This window comes from Globicephala melas, chromosome 7, assembly GCF_963455315.2.
Source record: "Globicephala melas chromosome 7, mGloMel1.2, whole genome shotgun sequence".
In the NCBI taxonomy this organism is placed as follows: Eukaryota; Metazoa; Chordata; class Mammalia; order Artiodactyla; family Delphinidae; genus Globicephala; species Globicephala melas.
In genome coordinates, this window is record NC_083320.1 from 97227182 (window position 1) to 97243703 (window position 16522).

The 16522-nt window shown below is 42.7% G+C and overlaps 1 protein-coding gene across 8 annotated transcripts in view; it reads left to right on the forward strand.

Moving 5' to 3' along the window:
• NCKAP5 (NCK associated protein 5) overlaps nt 1-16522 on the forward strand; it is a 1056997-nt gene that overhangs the window by 424481 nt on the left and 615994 nt on the right. The window contains exon 1 of one of the 8 annotated variants that reach the window (XM_030843844.2): nt 10056-10366. The exons of the other annotated variants lie outside the window; for them this stretch is intronic. The gene's annotated coding sequence lies outside the window, so the exon portion shown is untranslated. Of the gene's footprint in view, nt 1-10055; nt 10367-16522 lie in introns of those variants that run through there. 8 annotated transcript variants of the gene reach the window in all.

Here is a 16522-nt window from a genome sequence, read left to right on the forward strand (position 1 = left end):
CGCAGGCTCAGCGGCCATGGCTCACAGGCCCAGCCGCTCCGCAGCATGTGGGATCTTCCCGGACCGGGGCACGAACCCGTGTCCCCTGCATTGGCAGGCGGACTCTCAACCACTGTGCCACCAGGGAAGCCCAGAAGCTTTTAATTTTAATGAAGTCCAGCATATCACTTATTTCTTCCATGGATTATTTATTTGATGTTACATCTAAAAAGGCATCACTGTACCCAAGGTCATCTAGATTTTCTCCTATATTATCTTCTAGGAGTTTTATGGTTTTGTGTTTTACACTTACGTCCATTTTGATCCATTTTGAGTTAATTTTTATGAAAAGTGTAAAGTCTGAGTCTAGATTTTTTTTTTTTTTTTTTGCATATGGGTTTCCAGATGTTCTAGTCCCATTGTTGAAGAGACTGTCTTTGTCTTACTGTCTTTTCTCCTTTGTCAAAGACCGGTTGAGTATATTTATGGGGGTCTATTTCTGGTCTCTCCATTCTGTTCCATTAATCTATCTGTCCTTTCACCAATATCACACTCTCTTGATTACTGTGGCTTTATAATAAGTCTTGAAATTGGGTAGCGTCAGTCCTCCAAACTTGTTCTGCTTTACACATTTAGTCTTTAATCTGTGTTTATTTTTGGGGACTGGTCTGAGTTCTTTATTCACATAGAAACTGGACTTGCTGCTATTGTTTCAGTAGTCAATCCCTCCGCCACTAATTAACAACACATTTCTGTCATACACCTTGATCCCATATATGTGCGTCTGTTTCTAGACTATTTCATTGATGCATCTATCTATCTCACTTACCTTTTTAATTATCACCTTTATAGTAAGGTACCTGACCCTTTTCTGGATGTTAGTGGAGACACCATTCTTAAAGATTAGTTGCTTATTTTTAGCCTTTATCTCTTGTATAAATGTTTCAAGATCAGCTGGTAAAGTTCAGTGTATAAATCTGCTGGGATAAATGGGTTTGCATCATAGGCTAAACCTTATTTGGTCATTCCATATTACTATTCCCATTATTATTGCTACTGTTTTTATTTTTCACATTGATGGATTGCTTTATTTAGGATTTTTGAGACTGCATTCATTAATTTTCCTTTCCCATATGGTACATGTTTACTTTTAGTATCGAGTTCATTCTAGATGACTCATAAAAGTCTCTCCTCTCTCCTTTTTCTCCCCCTTCAGTTCATGCTTTCTCCCACCACTCCACTCGCCTTCTTTTTCTATTTTCTAGAACTTTTCCTGTAAGATTTGGACATTAGAGATTTTGTACTGTTTTCAAGCTTTGTAAAAATTGCCCCCAAAAATCTGGGCCCACAATTCAACAATAAAAAGACAAATAATCCAATATAAAAATGGGCATAGGAGCTGAAATTTATCCAATGTGATATATTCATACAATGGAATATTATTTGGCAACAGGAAGGAATGAAATACTGATATGTGCTACAACAGGACAGATCTTGAAAGCATTATGCTAAGTCAAAGAAGCCAAACCCCAAAGGTCACATACTGTATAAGTGCATTTATATGAAATGTCCAGAATAGGCAAATTTATAGAGATAGAAAAGTAGATTGTTGGTTACCTCTGGCTGGAGAGTGAAGAGTGACTGCAAATAGGTACTGTGGGGTTTTTTTGGGGGGTGATGAAAACTCTTCTAAACTTAAACAATGATGATGGTTGCATGACCTGCACATGCTAAACTCAAATGAATCGTACGCCTTAAATGGGTGAATTTTATGGTATGTGAATTGTATCTCAATAAAGATGTTTTTAAAATCTAGGCCTATGGGTTATTCCGGGGTAAATTTTTATTTTCAACTATCGAATCGATCTCTTGTTCAAGATTTTGTTGATTCTTGAGTTTTATGGAAAGATTTTTAAAATTTTAGGACATTGATCATTTTACCTGTTTTAAAATGTATTGCTGTAAAGTTGCTCACAATGAAGTAGTCCTATTATTTTAAATCTCTGTCGTATCCTTAGTTATGGAGGCTTTTTTATTCCTAAGCTTATTGATTTATGTCTCCTCTGTTTTTCATTAATCTAAGCAGGTATTCTTTTATTGATCCTATATTAATGTTTTGTTATACTTTATTAGACTTTGATTTTATCTTTATTAATTATTTAACTCGTTTATTGCTGTTAGACTTCATCTATCTTCTTTGCTTGGAGGCTTTGCACATTAATTTCCCAATTTTCTTCATTTCCAGAATATGCACTAAAATTATGAATTTTAGTACCCCTTTGCTGAGTTTCAAGAGTTGTTTGTAAATTGTGGATAACAGTCCTCTATGTACCCCTTTAGTTCTTTTCATCTTACAAGTTTTGATACATAGTGTTTTAAGACATCAAATTCTAATTTTTTCTAATTCCTTTATATTTAATTATTGATCCATGGATTTTATAAGTGTGTATTTTTTTCATTTTTATTAAGAAAAAATTCAATGTATAGAAAAATGAAAAGACCACGGCAATGAAACACTCATCTATCTACAACTTGGCATCAATAAATATTAGTATTTTTGTTTCATGTATACTTTTTCCAAAGTGAGTGGTAAACACAATGATACTTCACCCTGAATACTTTAGCATGTGTCTTTTAAAAATAAAGACCACTTCCTTTATAGCCACAATATCATTTTCACCCTTAGGAAAAGTAATAAAATTTCTCTTATCCTATCCAGTAGCAGCCTTATTTGAATTTCTCCAATTGTTTCCAAAGTGTCTTTTATATCTTTTATTTTGGACCAAGATCTAACCCCATTAATTTCACTTAGTTATGTCATGTCTCGTTTAATCTGTTTTTAGTGCCTCTACTTTCTTCTACCCAGACACTGACTCTTTGAAGTGCTGCAGAGCACCTTGTATTCTGCATATGCCTCATTGTTTCCTTGTGGTACTATTTATCTGATCCTTTATCTTCCGTACTTCTTATAAGCTGGAAATTATGTCAAAGGCCTTGCTTAGGTTCAGGTTAAACATGGTTTTTGCAAGAATACTCCATAAGTGACACAACACACTTCTCACACAGCGTCATATAAGCAGAAACGTGTCAGGGGATCTCTCCCTTGCATAATATAACTTTTTCCTTGGCAATTAAAAAAATCAGGAGGTGATATTTGATACTGGATGAGTATTTTCTTTTCCATCAATCTTGTACCTAATGACTTTGGCATCTGTTGGTGATTTTAATTTGGATCAGTTACTTCATTGGGGATTGCAAATTGGTGATTTTTAAAAAATTTTTTAACATCTTTATTGGAGTATAATCGCTTTACAACAGTGTGTTAGTTTCTGCTTTATAACAAAGTGAATCAGTTATACATATGTCCCCATATCTCTTCCTTCTTGCGTCTCCCTCCCTCCCAATCCCACCCCTCTAGGTGGTCACAAAGCACCAAGCAGATCTCCCTGTGCTATCCAGCTGCTTCCCACTAGCTATCTGTTTTACATTTGGTACTGTATATATGTCCATGCCACTCTCTCACTTTGTCCCAGCTTACCCTTCCCCCTCCCTGTATCCTCAAGTCCATTCTCTAGTAGGTCTGCATCTTTATTCCCATCTTGCCCCTAGGTTCTTCATGACCTTTTTTTTTTTTTTTAGATTCCATATATATGTGTCAGCATACGGTATTTGCTTTTCTCTTTCTGACTTACTTCACTCTGTATGACAGACTCTAGGTCCATCCACCTCACTACAAATAACTCAATTTCATTTCTTTTTTATGGCTGAGTAATATTCCATTGTATATATGTGCCACATCTTCTTTATCCATTCATCTGTCAATGGACACTTAGGTTGCTTCCATGTCCTGGCTATTGTAAATAGAGCTGCAATGTACATTTTGGTACATGACTCTTTTTGAATTATGTTTTTCTCAGGGTATATGCCCAGTAGTGGGATTGCTGGGTTGTATGGTAGTTCTATTTTTAGGTTTTAAGGAACCTCCAAACTGTTCTCCATAGTGGCTGTATCAATTTACATTCCCACCAACAGTGCAAGAGGGTTCCCTTTTCCCCACACCCTCTCCAGGATTTATTGTTTATAGATTTTTTGATGATGCCCATTCTAATTGGTGTAAGGTGATAACTCATTGTAGTTTTTATTTGCATTTCTCTAATGATTAATGATGTTGAGTATTCTTTCATGTGTTTGTTGGCAATCTGTATATCTTCCTTGGAGAAATGTCTATTTAGGTCTTCGGCCCATTTTTGGATTGGGTTGTTTGTTTTTTTGATATTGAGCTGCATGAGCTGCTTGTAAATTTTGGAGATTAATCCTTTGTCAGTTGCTACATTTGCAAATATTTTCTCCCATTCTGAGGGTTGTCTTTTCGTCTTGTTTATAGTTTCCTTTGCTGTGCAAAAGCTTTGAAGTTTCATTAGGTTTATTTATTTTTGTTTATTTTTGTTTTTATTTGCATTTCTCTAGGAGGTGGGTCAAAAAGGAATTTGCTGTGATTTATGTCATAGAGTGTTCTGCCTATGTTTTCCTCTAAGAGTTTGATAGTGTCTGGCCTTACATTTAGGTCTTTAATCCATTTTGAGTTTATTTTTGTGTGTGGTGTTAGGGAGTGTTCTAATTTCATTCTTTTACATGTAGCTGTCCAGTTTTCCCAGCACCACTTATTGAAGAGGCTGTCTTTTCTCTACTGTATATTCTTGCCTCCTTTATCAAAGATAAGGGGACCATAGGTGCATGGGTTTATCTCTGGGCTTTCTACCCTGTACCATTGATCTATATTTCTGTTTTTGTGCCAGTACCATTCTGTCTTGATTACTGTAGCTTTGTAGTATTGTCTGAGGGCAGGGAGCCTGATTCTTCCAGCTCCGTTTTTCATTCTCAAGATTGCTTTGACTATTCGGGGTCTTTTGTGTTTCCATACAAATTGTGAAATTCTGAGATAAGCCTCCTCTTCTCAATGGGAAAACACTATAATTCCCCTACCAAAAGAATCCTTTATTCTTTTATTTATTTATTGAAATATAGTTTATTTACTGTTATTTTAGTTTCAAGTATACTGCAAAGTGATTCATAAACTTATTTTTATTAAGGTTTCATTTACATGCAATAAAATTCACTGATTTTTAGGTACACAGTTTGATGAGTTTGACACAATATACTGTTGTAACCACCACAATGATGATATAGAATATTTTCCACACGCCAGCACTTCCCTTTTGTGCCTCTGTATAGCCAAATCCCCTCTCCATCCCCAACCCCAGGCAACACTGATCTTTTTGTCTCTACATTTTTTTTAGAACCAAATGAAATCAAACAAAAGCCAATCACAAAGTATGATATTCTTTCATTTTGCATAATGAAAAGAATGAGATTTATGCATGTTAAGTTTATCAGTAGTTGGTTACTCTTGATTGCTGGGTAGTATTTCATGGTATGGATGGATCTACCAGAGGTTGCTTATCTGTTTACAAGTTGATGGAAATTTGTGTTTTCAGTTTGGGGATATTATGAATAAAGCTGCTGTAAACATATACGTGCCAGTCTTTATGTCAACACGTTTTCACTTCTCTTGGGTAAATACCCAGGAGTAGAATTGCTGGATGGTCTTTTTACGTGCATGGTTAACTTTTTGAGAAACTGCCAGCTGGCTTTCCAAACTCGCCGTACCATTCTGCGTTTCCACCAGCAATGTATGAGAAATTAAGTTGCTCTACATCCTTGCCAACACTTGATATTCTTTTTAACTTTGGCGATTCTAGTGGGTGTGAGTAAAACTAATTGAGATTTTAATTTGCTTTTTTCAATGAGTAATAATGATGAGCATCTTTTCATGCAATGATTTGTCATTGTTATATCTTCTTGGATAAGAATGTATTTAAATCTTTTGCTCATTTTAATTGGGTTGTTGTTTTAAGTTGTAAGATTACTCATAGAAGAATATTTTAACTTCTATATCTATATGAGTTGTTTCTTTGTTACTAATTTACATTTTATTGAACATGGTCTGAGAAAATGTTCTATATGAAGCTTGTGAGCTAGAAATCTTTGGTCTATTGACATTGCTTACTGAAAGGGAAACATATCTCTTCCCTCTCAGAAACCTTGTCCTACACCAACATTTCTTGAATTTTACAGTAGACGACCCCTCCGAATGGACCGTAAGTTGAGAAATACTTTGCAGAATAAGGCATTTGATCTTTCATTGATTCATTACTTGATTTAGCACACACTGAATACCTTTCATGCCCCGATCTTTACTTAGGTGCTGGGACACCCTGGATGTTGTATTGTAAACAGACAATAGATAATTAAGTTTTTCTCTACCCTTTATCAACTCTCTCATTAGCCTTCCTGCTTGTTCTTTTGGGTTCTCTACGGAGACAATCATATCAGGAGACTGATTAGCATATCCCTCCCTCCTTTTTAATTTAATTTTCTATTTTATTTGTTTTTGGCTGTGTTGGGTCTTTGTTGCTGCGCGAGCTTTAGTTGTGGCGAGAGGGGTCTGCTGTTCATTGCGGTGCATGGGCTTCTCGTTGTGGTGGCTTCTCTTGTGGCGGAGCTCGGGCTCTAGGCACACAGGCTCAGTAGTTGTGGCGCACGGGCTTAGCTGCTCCGCGGCATGTGGGATCTACCTGGACCAGGGATCGAACCCGTGTACCCTGCATTGGCAGGCGGATCCTTAACCACTGCACCACCAGGGAAGTCCCACTCCCTCCTTTTTGAAATACCTTCTATACTAGGTTCCTGGGGGAGTCCACTCTCCTGGTTTACCTTCTCTCTCTTTGGTTGCCACTTGGGATGGTCTCCTTTCTTGGTTCCTCTTCATCCTCTTAACTTTTTAAAGTTGGCATGCCTTTCAGTATTTAATCCTTGAACGTCTTCTCTTTTCTAACTACTCTCAGTCTTAGTGACCTACCCAGTCCAATACTGAACCCTGGGTTCTTCCACCAAAATTTACTCTAACCATAGTCTTTCCCATTTCAATTAATAGCAACTCCATTCTTTTCGCCTCTAAAGCCCAAACACTTGGAGTTACTTTTATTCCTTCCTTGATTTCCAAACCCCCTCTCCTGAGCAAATACTGTTGGCTCTAAATTCAAAACCATCCCAAACTGCCACCAGTTCTCATTATTCTTCTTGCTAGGGTTCCGTCCAAGTCATCCTCTCTTACCTGGATTCTGGTCAGTAGCCTAATAACATATCTCCCCCTTTCCTTCCTCTTTCTCTCCTATAATTAATTTGCAATATGGTAGTCAGAATGATTCCTTAAACAAAAGTCAGATCATGAAGTTCCTCTGCTCAAGATCCTCTGCCTCCCTGCCCCTCCCACACCCCTTAGAGTAAAAGCCAGTCCTTAAACTGGACGAAATCCCACCCAATGATCTGCCCTCTCAGACTACCCCATTAACCCTCCGTTCCATCCCTTTGCCTCACTGCTATTCTTAGGCCTCACCCAGGCACACTCACCTCTAAGGGCCACTGCACCTGCTCTTTCTGCTTCCTGGGACCATCTTCCCTCAGATAGCTGCATGACTTACCTGCTTCCTCCCCTCCTTTATTTATTCACACGCAGCACTTTCAGTGGGCTCATCACTGAGAATTGTTTAAACCTGAATATCACCCAACCCTCCCTGCTTTAATTTTCTCCATAGCACTGATTACTTTCTAACGAAAATATTATTTCCTTATTCTTTTCTAATGTCTGTCTTCCCCTCCAGAATGTAAGTTCCACATGGTCAAAATGTTTTTTTCTGATTTTTTACTCATATTTATTTTCCCACACTGACACATAGTATAAGCACTCAATAAATGACTGAGAAGTAAATAACTGAGAGAACTGGGCAGGATATCTTTTGAAGAACCAAGGACGTGATGAATTGGAGGTGGGGCCATCAATTTCGCCTATCACTTACTTGGTCCCGATGCAATGCCCCCCTCCCCACCAGCAACTTGGGGGAGAAAAACACTGCAGAACACAGCAGGAAGGTGCCTGCAGCCCAGGGTCTGACTCTCCGCTCAACTCTTATCTCCGTGGACAACACCAATTTCCTGGACACTGTTCCTTAAACTATTCATCAGCATGATATTTCATTCTGGTGGAGAGGAGGACCTTTTTGGAAATATTTATTTCTTGGTAACATTTTGATCAATCTTTTAACAAAATCTTTAAAATTAACAAACACAATAAACAAATTGACAGTGAAAAATCACAAACTTTTAAATATTAATAAAAACATCTTAGGGGCTTCCCTGGTGGCGCAGTGGTTGGTAGTCCGCCTGCCGATGCAGGGAACACGGGTTCGTGCCCCGGTCTGGGAAGATCCCACATGCCGCGGAGCGGCTGGGCCCGTGAGCCATGGCCGCTGAGCCTGCACGTCCGGAGCCTGTGCTCCGCAGCGGAAGAGACCACGGCAGTGAGAGGCCCGCGTACCACAAAAAAAAAAAAAAATCTTAAAATCGGACCCATAGCTGTCCTTGATGTATATTATTTACTTACTGGGGAGAGGAACCCTTGAACTTCATTTTACCTCACCTGTCAAGCCACAGTGATGTAAATGATTTTAATTCTGACCTGTAAATCAAAACTCCAAACCACTGTTACTCATGGAGTGCCCATGATTGCATAATGCTGTTGTTAAGTACCGCTGGGCTGTAAAATAAATAGAGGACACAGTCTCTGGCTAGATAGGTTGGGGCTTACTGTGACTTGCCCACGTTTCTCAACTATAGCATAAAGCAAAAGAAAGATCTGAGCACTGATTTGAAGCTCTATTCAATTTTCACAGTAAAGTTTACTTACTTTTGCCTAGCTCTTATACCTTTCTGAATAAATGGCTTAACATTTTTGTTCCACTTTTCAACTGGTGATTGGTTTATCCAGCAAATTATTTCCCTAACAAATAATGTCATTCAGGATAATTGAACTTTTCCAGCACTTAAGAAGAATGTACAAAACCAGGCATAATCCCATTGGTTGTGTTCTTTATGCTTTAAGATTTATGTATATCTAGGACTGCTGTTATTTTTATTAAAAAAGAAAAAAACTTTTGCCATAATCCTTAAAAGCCTATGACCAGTAGAAATATGGCATATTAAAATAATTAAAAGTATATTACGGAAAGGAGCACCTTATTTCATCCTTAGAAGAAACTATGTTAGTTGGAAAAGAATATCAGTTTTAGAAGTCATGATTTTCTAATAAAGTAACATTTCTTTAAGAAGAGCATTTCCACAAGAATATGGGAGGAAATAGGAGAATTCTTTAAACTGAAGCTGGGGCTAAACTGAGTGCAGCATTTTCTTGCCCAAATCAGGTTTTCCTTTTATCTCTCAAAATGCCAACAGGAGGCAAAGGGCCCAGCTTCATCGCGAATTACGCGCTGATTCTCCCTCCATCAACTTGATCCCCAAATGTACTTGGGAACCAACTTCTGACTCCAGACAAACGACTGTTAGTTCCAGCTCTTACCTGCCAATTACAATACTGTACTTTGGATATCCGTGCCAGTCTCTGGATCAGCCTGATGATAAGATTACAGGACCTGTTTGTTCAGTTCATTAGCAGAAATTCGTTCCACCCAGACAGAGCAAGCAGCGGTTTGGGACGCGGTAAAGGGAGGGATATGCCAGGGGCCTGCCGGGATGGATTGATTTTTCTTATTGGGAACTGGGAAAGGAAAGCACTATTTCTCTTTCGGGATCCCCATTTCCCCTTCCAGTTCCTCTGTTTGGGGCAGACAATAGAAGCCTCACAGGCCCCCCTCTCCCCGCGCGGGTCCCTGTCGCCCCCTCCTCCCCTCCCCTCGCCCACCGGCTTCCCCAACTCCGGCTCCAGGCAGAGATTTGTCAGAACCGTTCGGTTGAGACTGATTATGATTGCAGCAGATGGGCTGGATCTGACAGCCTGATCCTAAGCAGCTTCTGATGGGGGTGCCGCGGAGGGGCGGGGAGGGGGAGAAGGTGGGGGGCGGGAATCTGTGGGACGGAGCCGCCTGCTAGGAGCGCACCGCGCGGCCCCGCCAGGCGCGACGGGGCAGCTGTTTAACGCGCGCCTCCGGGAGGGAAGTGGCACGCGGACCCGAGGGGCCTCCCGGAAGGCCGGGGAAACGTCCATTGCCGAGAGGGCACCGAGACACCGGGAGGCAGGCGCAGGAAGACCGGCGCAACACAACAAAGCGGAAGAGCGCACGGAGGACGCTCGGCTGCCGGGAGCTGGTGGGCGGCGGGGCGCGCGTGGCCCCGGCTTCCTCCGCCAGACCCGGACATGGCAAGTTGGTCAACTCCAAGCTCCGCGGCCAGCGCCTTGCTGCCCCCGAAGTGACAGCACTGCAGGGTCTGCCCACCCCGACCCCGACCCGCTGCAAAATGCTCGACCACCGGCCAGGTAAGGAGACGCCGGCCCGCTCCCCTCCCGGGCGCGCCGCTCGCGCACGCCGCCCGCGCTCCCTAGCCTGACCCTTCGGCCCCTTTGCTCTCACTAGTCCGCGCGGACTCCCTGCTTCTGTGCCTCCCTCTGGTCTCCTCGGTCCATCTCTGCCCTCTACCGCCCTCCTTCACCGTCGCCCTTCTTTTTCCACCTTACCGGCTCCCAACAGCAGGGGGAGAAGTTTGGGGAGGTGGCACGAGGTCACGGGCTCTCTTCCGCAAGCGCCTGCACCTGGCCCGGCTCCGCAGGCGGTGGGTGGGACCCGGCTGTGTGTGCTTTCATCCCCCTTCCCGCTCCCACGCAGTCCGAGCCCCGCACAGCACACACGCACGCGCGCGCGCGCGCACACACACACACACACACACTCACACTCACACACTCCCTCCCTCCCTCCCTCCTTTCCACCCGTGGGGCCTCGCTTTTGCGCTGGAAGCGCAAATGAAAACAAGCACACGTGCAGACACAGTTCCAGGTTGGCGTGCTCCAGAGACTCCTGAAGGGGGAAGGGGTGGCAGGGGAAGGCGCGAATCTTGACAACTCCGACGCGCCCAAGCACAGCACCAGTGCCCCTTCTGCCCCTTGGCCTTGACTTCTGTGTCCCGGGGCCAGCAGAGCCAGGCGCCTCCAAGGGGGCCCGGGAGGCTGCTGTGCTTGGAACAGGCAATGTTGTGCCGCCGGAAACCCTTCGTCCCCCGACCCCCCGGGGGCCAGCGGCCTGGGCCACTTTCTGGCCCCTGGGACCTGCCTTCATCCCCACCCCCTCCACAGGCCCATCACCAGTGGGTCCCTGACCTTGTCTACCCGGCTCAGGGCGTGTGGCCCTGGCAGCCCCTCACTGGCGGCTGTCGCCCCAGCTCGCCAGGAGCTACTGGTGTGTGCCCTGTTGCTACTGGCAACTGCCTGTGCCGAAAGCTCAGCCCCTACCGCAGCTTAATGCTGATTGATGGGCAGAAATGCGATATTTTCTGGAGCTCAGCGGCCACTCTGGGACAGGGGCCCTCCCCGCCGCTGGAGCCCTGCAGACCGCCTGCTACCCTTCCCAACTCTAGGCCCCGCCCCAGCCCACCCCTTAGTAAAAAGGGGCTCTTAGGATAGCCTCATCCCCTAGGCTTAGGTTTGGTGTCTGCATTTGCTTTCCTGAGTCACCAGCAGTCTCCCCCGAGTGAGTTTCCCATCTTATTCTCAAGGATTCTATTGCGACGGATAAACGAGGCCGCTGTTTCTGGACGCGAGCATCTTCCTTTCTACTGTCAGCTCACACACCGCATCCTACACATAGTTACTTAAAATAGATCACTTCTTTAATGACCAGAACTGTTCCTGCAAGTGCTCAGGAAAGCATTTTCCAAAAATAATTCACTTCCTATCAGTACCTCTTCCTCAGCGACTCCTCTCCTCCCATTGCACTGCCTCTTCCCTTCTCCCTCAGAGAGGTGGTCCTTTCCAACCCAGAAAGACACAATCTGGGGAATAAGCCTGAGCTTGGGATGCTCAGTGCTGGGATAACCTTTACCACTTCTGTGTTTTCGCATATTAATCCCCCAAACTCATTACCCCCTCCTCTTTTCTGGGATGGCAGCCTTCTCCTCTAAGCTATTGTGAACTAATAGAAATTTTTCCGGGCTTATAGCAATTCCTGTCCCCATCTGTACCCCTTCTCTTCCTCCCCAATACTGAGGGCAAAGGGCCAGATTTTATTATCAATGAAATGATCTTTAAAAGAAGTTTTTGTTCTGCAGTATTATTCTGAGCACCCCAGTATTTTGAGCAGAGTGTTTTCACTGTCTGAATTGTCATGCCTAGCTTCGTTTTGCCTGTGGACGTTCATTTGGAAAACCATGTGACGTTTTAAAGTCATTCATTTGTTCATGCCAACAAAACTTTCTTGTGAGGCTCTCCAGTGTTGGACACCAACCAAGGCCCTGAGTTGGGAATGGAGCAGAGACAGAGCCCAAATGGCTATCATCATTCTAAAGCCTCCATTATAGCTGGATTGTGGTTATTGCCATGATGGTTAATATTATAACAGCACACTACATTTGACCAGGACTTTACAGTTTACAAAAGGCTTTCACAGGCTTTATCTGCTTTAATCCCAGCAGCAGGAATTTTAAATAGCAGGGATTCCACCAAAAGGCCCAGTAAGGCTCATCAATCCTGCTTAAGCAAAAAGAAAAAGAATCTTGCAAATCATCCCAATAGCTGATGGAGCTTTAAAACACAGAATAAACAATTCAGAAGAAGCTTATGAAGCTTAGTTAGCGGAATGCAGCTTGGGGAAGATAAGTGAAATGCATGGAACATGCACAGTACCAGGAAGGCATCCTGGGAAGAAACTCCATCCTGAGAGGGCTGACGGCTGGGGGTGGAGGCTTTCCGGGGCTCTGGACTATTGCCTTATCCCAGGATCTAAAATGGGATGAAAGTGTTAGCGCAAAGTTGCTGGGAGACTAGCAAATTAAGCAAAATGAGTAGGCAAGACTTTCTTTAGCTACAAGGCATTCTTGAGATATCCACAAGTTTCTGGTATATATTTACTTTAGAACTGAAGCAATTTTCTGTACTTAGAGCATAAAACACGAGTTTTTGTGCCTTGTCTGAGCCATATGAAGACAATCAGGGTTTTGGTCATTTTTCACCCACTACTTTGAAAACTGGGGTTGTCTATGAAAACAGATGGTTAGGGCTTCCCTGGTGGCGCAGTGGTTGAGAGTCCGCCTGCCGATGCAGGGGACACGGGTTCGTGCCTCGGTCCGGGAATATCCCACATGCCGGGGAGCGGCTGGGCCCGTGAGCCGTGGCCGCTGAGCCTGCGCGCGTCCAGAGCCTGTGCTCCGCAACGGGAGAGGCCACAGCAGTGAGAGGCCCGCGTACCGCAAAAAACAAAAAAAAAAAAAAGAAAAGAAAACAGATGGATAAATAGAAATATCTCTTTGTTATCATTTATAGGGGAAATGTACAGAAGGCCTTTATGTAGATTTGTTCCTTTTCTCTTACCCTTCAACATGGAGGGCAGCTGTCTCTCACATCTCAGCTGTGAATATCATTCGTGACTCTCCTCCAGAAACGATGTCTAGAATGCCAACTGATAGATAGAAATTTGGTTGGCATTTCAGACATCATGCGAGGCTCTTGTTTGTCATTTTGAAAAGTTTTATTCAGAGAAGGTTTACAACCAAGATGGTGTATCATAAAGAGCTGATTATGGCCCGAAGCTGGCTGTGGGTACCACTAGATAACAGATAAGCCAAGAAAGTAATCACAGAGTAAGGTCTGTTGTTAGGAAAGAATGGAGATACCCAAGGAAGCTTTTTCTTATTTAGTAACATGAGGTTCTGTGGAAACCTTTAGATGTGTTGGTGTTTCGGTTTTTTGGTTTTGGGGTTTTTTTTGCTGGAGAATCAGTTTTTTCAATCCTGTTACTCTTATTTGGCATTCCCATGTATTATTTTCATTCTTAGACATTATAACATTTTGACTAGAGCTGAACTTACATGTTTAGGTTGATTGTATGTCAATGAAAAACACATTACATATGTATTATATATATGTATTTTTTATATATATATATATATATATATTTATTTTGTGTGTGGGGGGGGGTACGCGGGCCTCTCACTGTTGCGGCCTCTCCCGTTGCGGAGCACAGGCTCCGGACGCGCAGGCTCAGCGGCCATGGCTCACGGGCCCAGCCGCCCCGCGGCATGTGGGATCCTCCCAGACCGGGGCACGAACCCGTGTCCCCTGCATCGGCAGGCAGACTCCCAACCACTGCGCCACCAGGGAAGCCATATATATGTATTTTTTTGTGGGGGGTGATTCGATTGGACCTCGTGGACCCTTCTCTGACAGGGGAGTTCTGCAGCTTCTGCTGGATCCCTGAGGTTTTCAAATGAAGTTTAGAGAGAGGTGTGGTTGATTCCAGCCCTAGGCATCTTCCTCTGATTTTCTTATTTAATGTGAGAGACATGAACAGAGGAGAGTTGTGGGGACTGGGATGATGGGTAACATCACCCTGGTTCAGGGGGGTCGGTCTCCCCCCCTACTCTCTAATTTGAGGCCCCGTTATTTATCTGTTCAATAAATATTTGTGGAGTAGCATTTTTAGAGACCAGGCTCTGCGTTCCAAGCCTCCTTGCTTTTTCTGCAGAACTATGCCATTTCATCTGATCCATTAGCTGTGTTCCTTTCAAATATCTGATATCTGACCAAGATTGCTTCCTAAATATTACTCTCTTCCAGCCTTCTTTCTCCCAGTAACTCTGTTCATGTGTCTCCCCCGCTCAGTCTTCTTAGATGGTAGTGGATTAAGTAAACAGTCGCTGTGAATTTGTTGCTCAGCTCGGAGAGCATGGCTGTTTCATGTTACTTGATATGAGCTTAACCGACAAAATGAGGAAGCAAATGGATCACTGTATGTTGTGTTGTGTTGTGTTGAAAGAGGTCCAGAATACGTCATGGCGCTTACTGCTGTAGGTAAGACTCTGGCCTCTAAATGGATCGTGAACTCAGAGTGTTACTAGAACTACAAGTTACCTGGCAGGTGGTTAAGAGTTTGTTTAAACCTGGGAGTCTTGTAGACCTGGACTCAGATCCTGATACCGTCGATGTAATTTGAGGCAAAGTTATTAATGTCTATAACCTCCATTTGGTTTCCTTATTAACAAAAGAGAAAACAATATGCATTTATAAGGTGTTACGTATAAAATCTAACATGTTTCGAGGGCTTAGGACAGTACTGAATGCTCAAGAAGATGAACATATGCTCTCTTCTGTGGTCTTTTCATGTTATTTTCCATTTGGTTGGGACCTAGTAAGACTCCCTTTTTCACATCATCTCATCTTTGAACCAGCTCCCAGTATACCACAGAGAGCAACCATTATAGGGAAGTTACAGTTTAAAGCCATTACAGCTACTTTCTGAAGGAGCACATGCCTTCCACCAGTATGATGGGAGATGACAGCGCTTTCTCTCTTTGAGATGCAAACAGTTTAGTCTCTAAGGTAAACCTAGAAACTTTCAGTTAACATTCAGTTCATCCACTGTCTGTGAAAGGCACTGTGTGAAACACAGTGCAGGGATGCAGAGATGAAAAACACAGTTTGTTCTCAGCTTTCGGGGTGGAAGAGAGGAGGTGTTGATATGATAAGAAAAAACCAGCATAATAATAAGGAACGTCATCATAATAAAGACAGCTGTCACTTATTAAGCCCTGGTGTGTGTCAGACACATATTTTATTAAAGGTGGCAACAGTCTTGAGATCTGTGAGAGAGATGTTATTTCTCCGTTATAGAGGTATGATATTATGAAGGTAAACTTAAGTTTCATAGCGGTGTTATTAACAAAATACTATTGGTTGCAAAGGAGAGAGTTATCCTTACCAGAGAAGCCTACCTCAGGTGGTTTGAATGAGTTGTTTGGAAATAGTGATAGTGTTTTATTTAATAACTACATTATCCAAGGTTAGATTTGGGTTCAACAATCTCTTGATCCCTTACGCTCTGTTCACAGCATTATAAAAAAGAGAGAAAGAAAAGACTGGGCTTTGTTAACCAGCCATCGAGGAATTCATTCTCTTCCCTTTCTCAGTTCTTTGTTCATTTTTATTGCAAATGCCTGCGGGGAAAATGTCTTATCTAACCTCCCTTGTGAAGCTCTTCCTTAGTTTAAAGACCACATTATCATCAGTGATTTTTTGGATTTTTTTCTGTTTTTTCATCGTATACCGTTGAGGCTACCCACATTTTCTCTAATGTAAATCATATCAAGTTTATAAATACACATTTGCATTGTCAAATCGTTAGTATGGCATTCTAAAATAGCATAGATTATTGACTACAGTAGGCATCAGAGTCAAACATAGGATTCAACACACATTTGACCTGATGCAAATTCTGATAACTTGACTTCTCCCAGACTGTTCCTCTTTTGTTTTTCCTTTTAGTCACACCTTGTTTTTTCACCTAAACATGCTCATATTCTCATATTGTAATGCTGTTCTCCATACCTCCTCCCTGGTGACAGGTGTCCAAACTCAGCTGTCACTCTCCATCTCTTTCCTGTTGAGATGGTATAAAATGGACTGTCTTCTCAAATTTCTAGAGTGATGCTT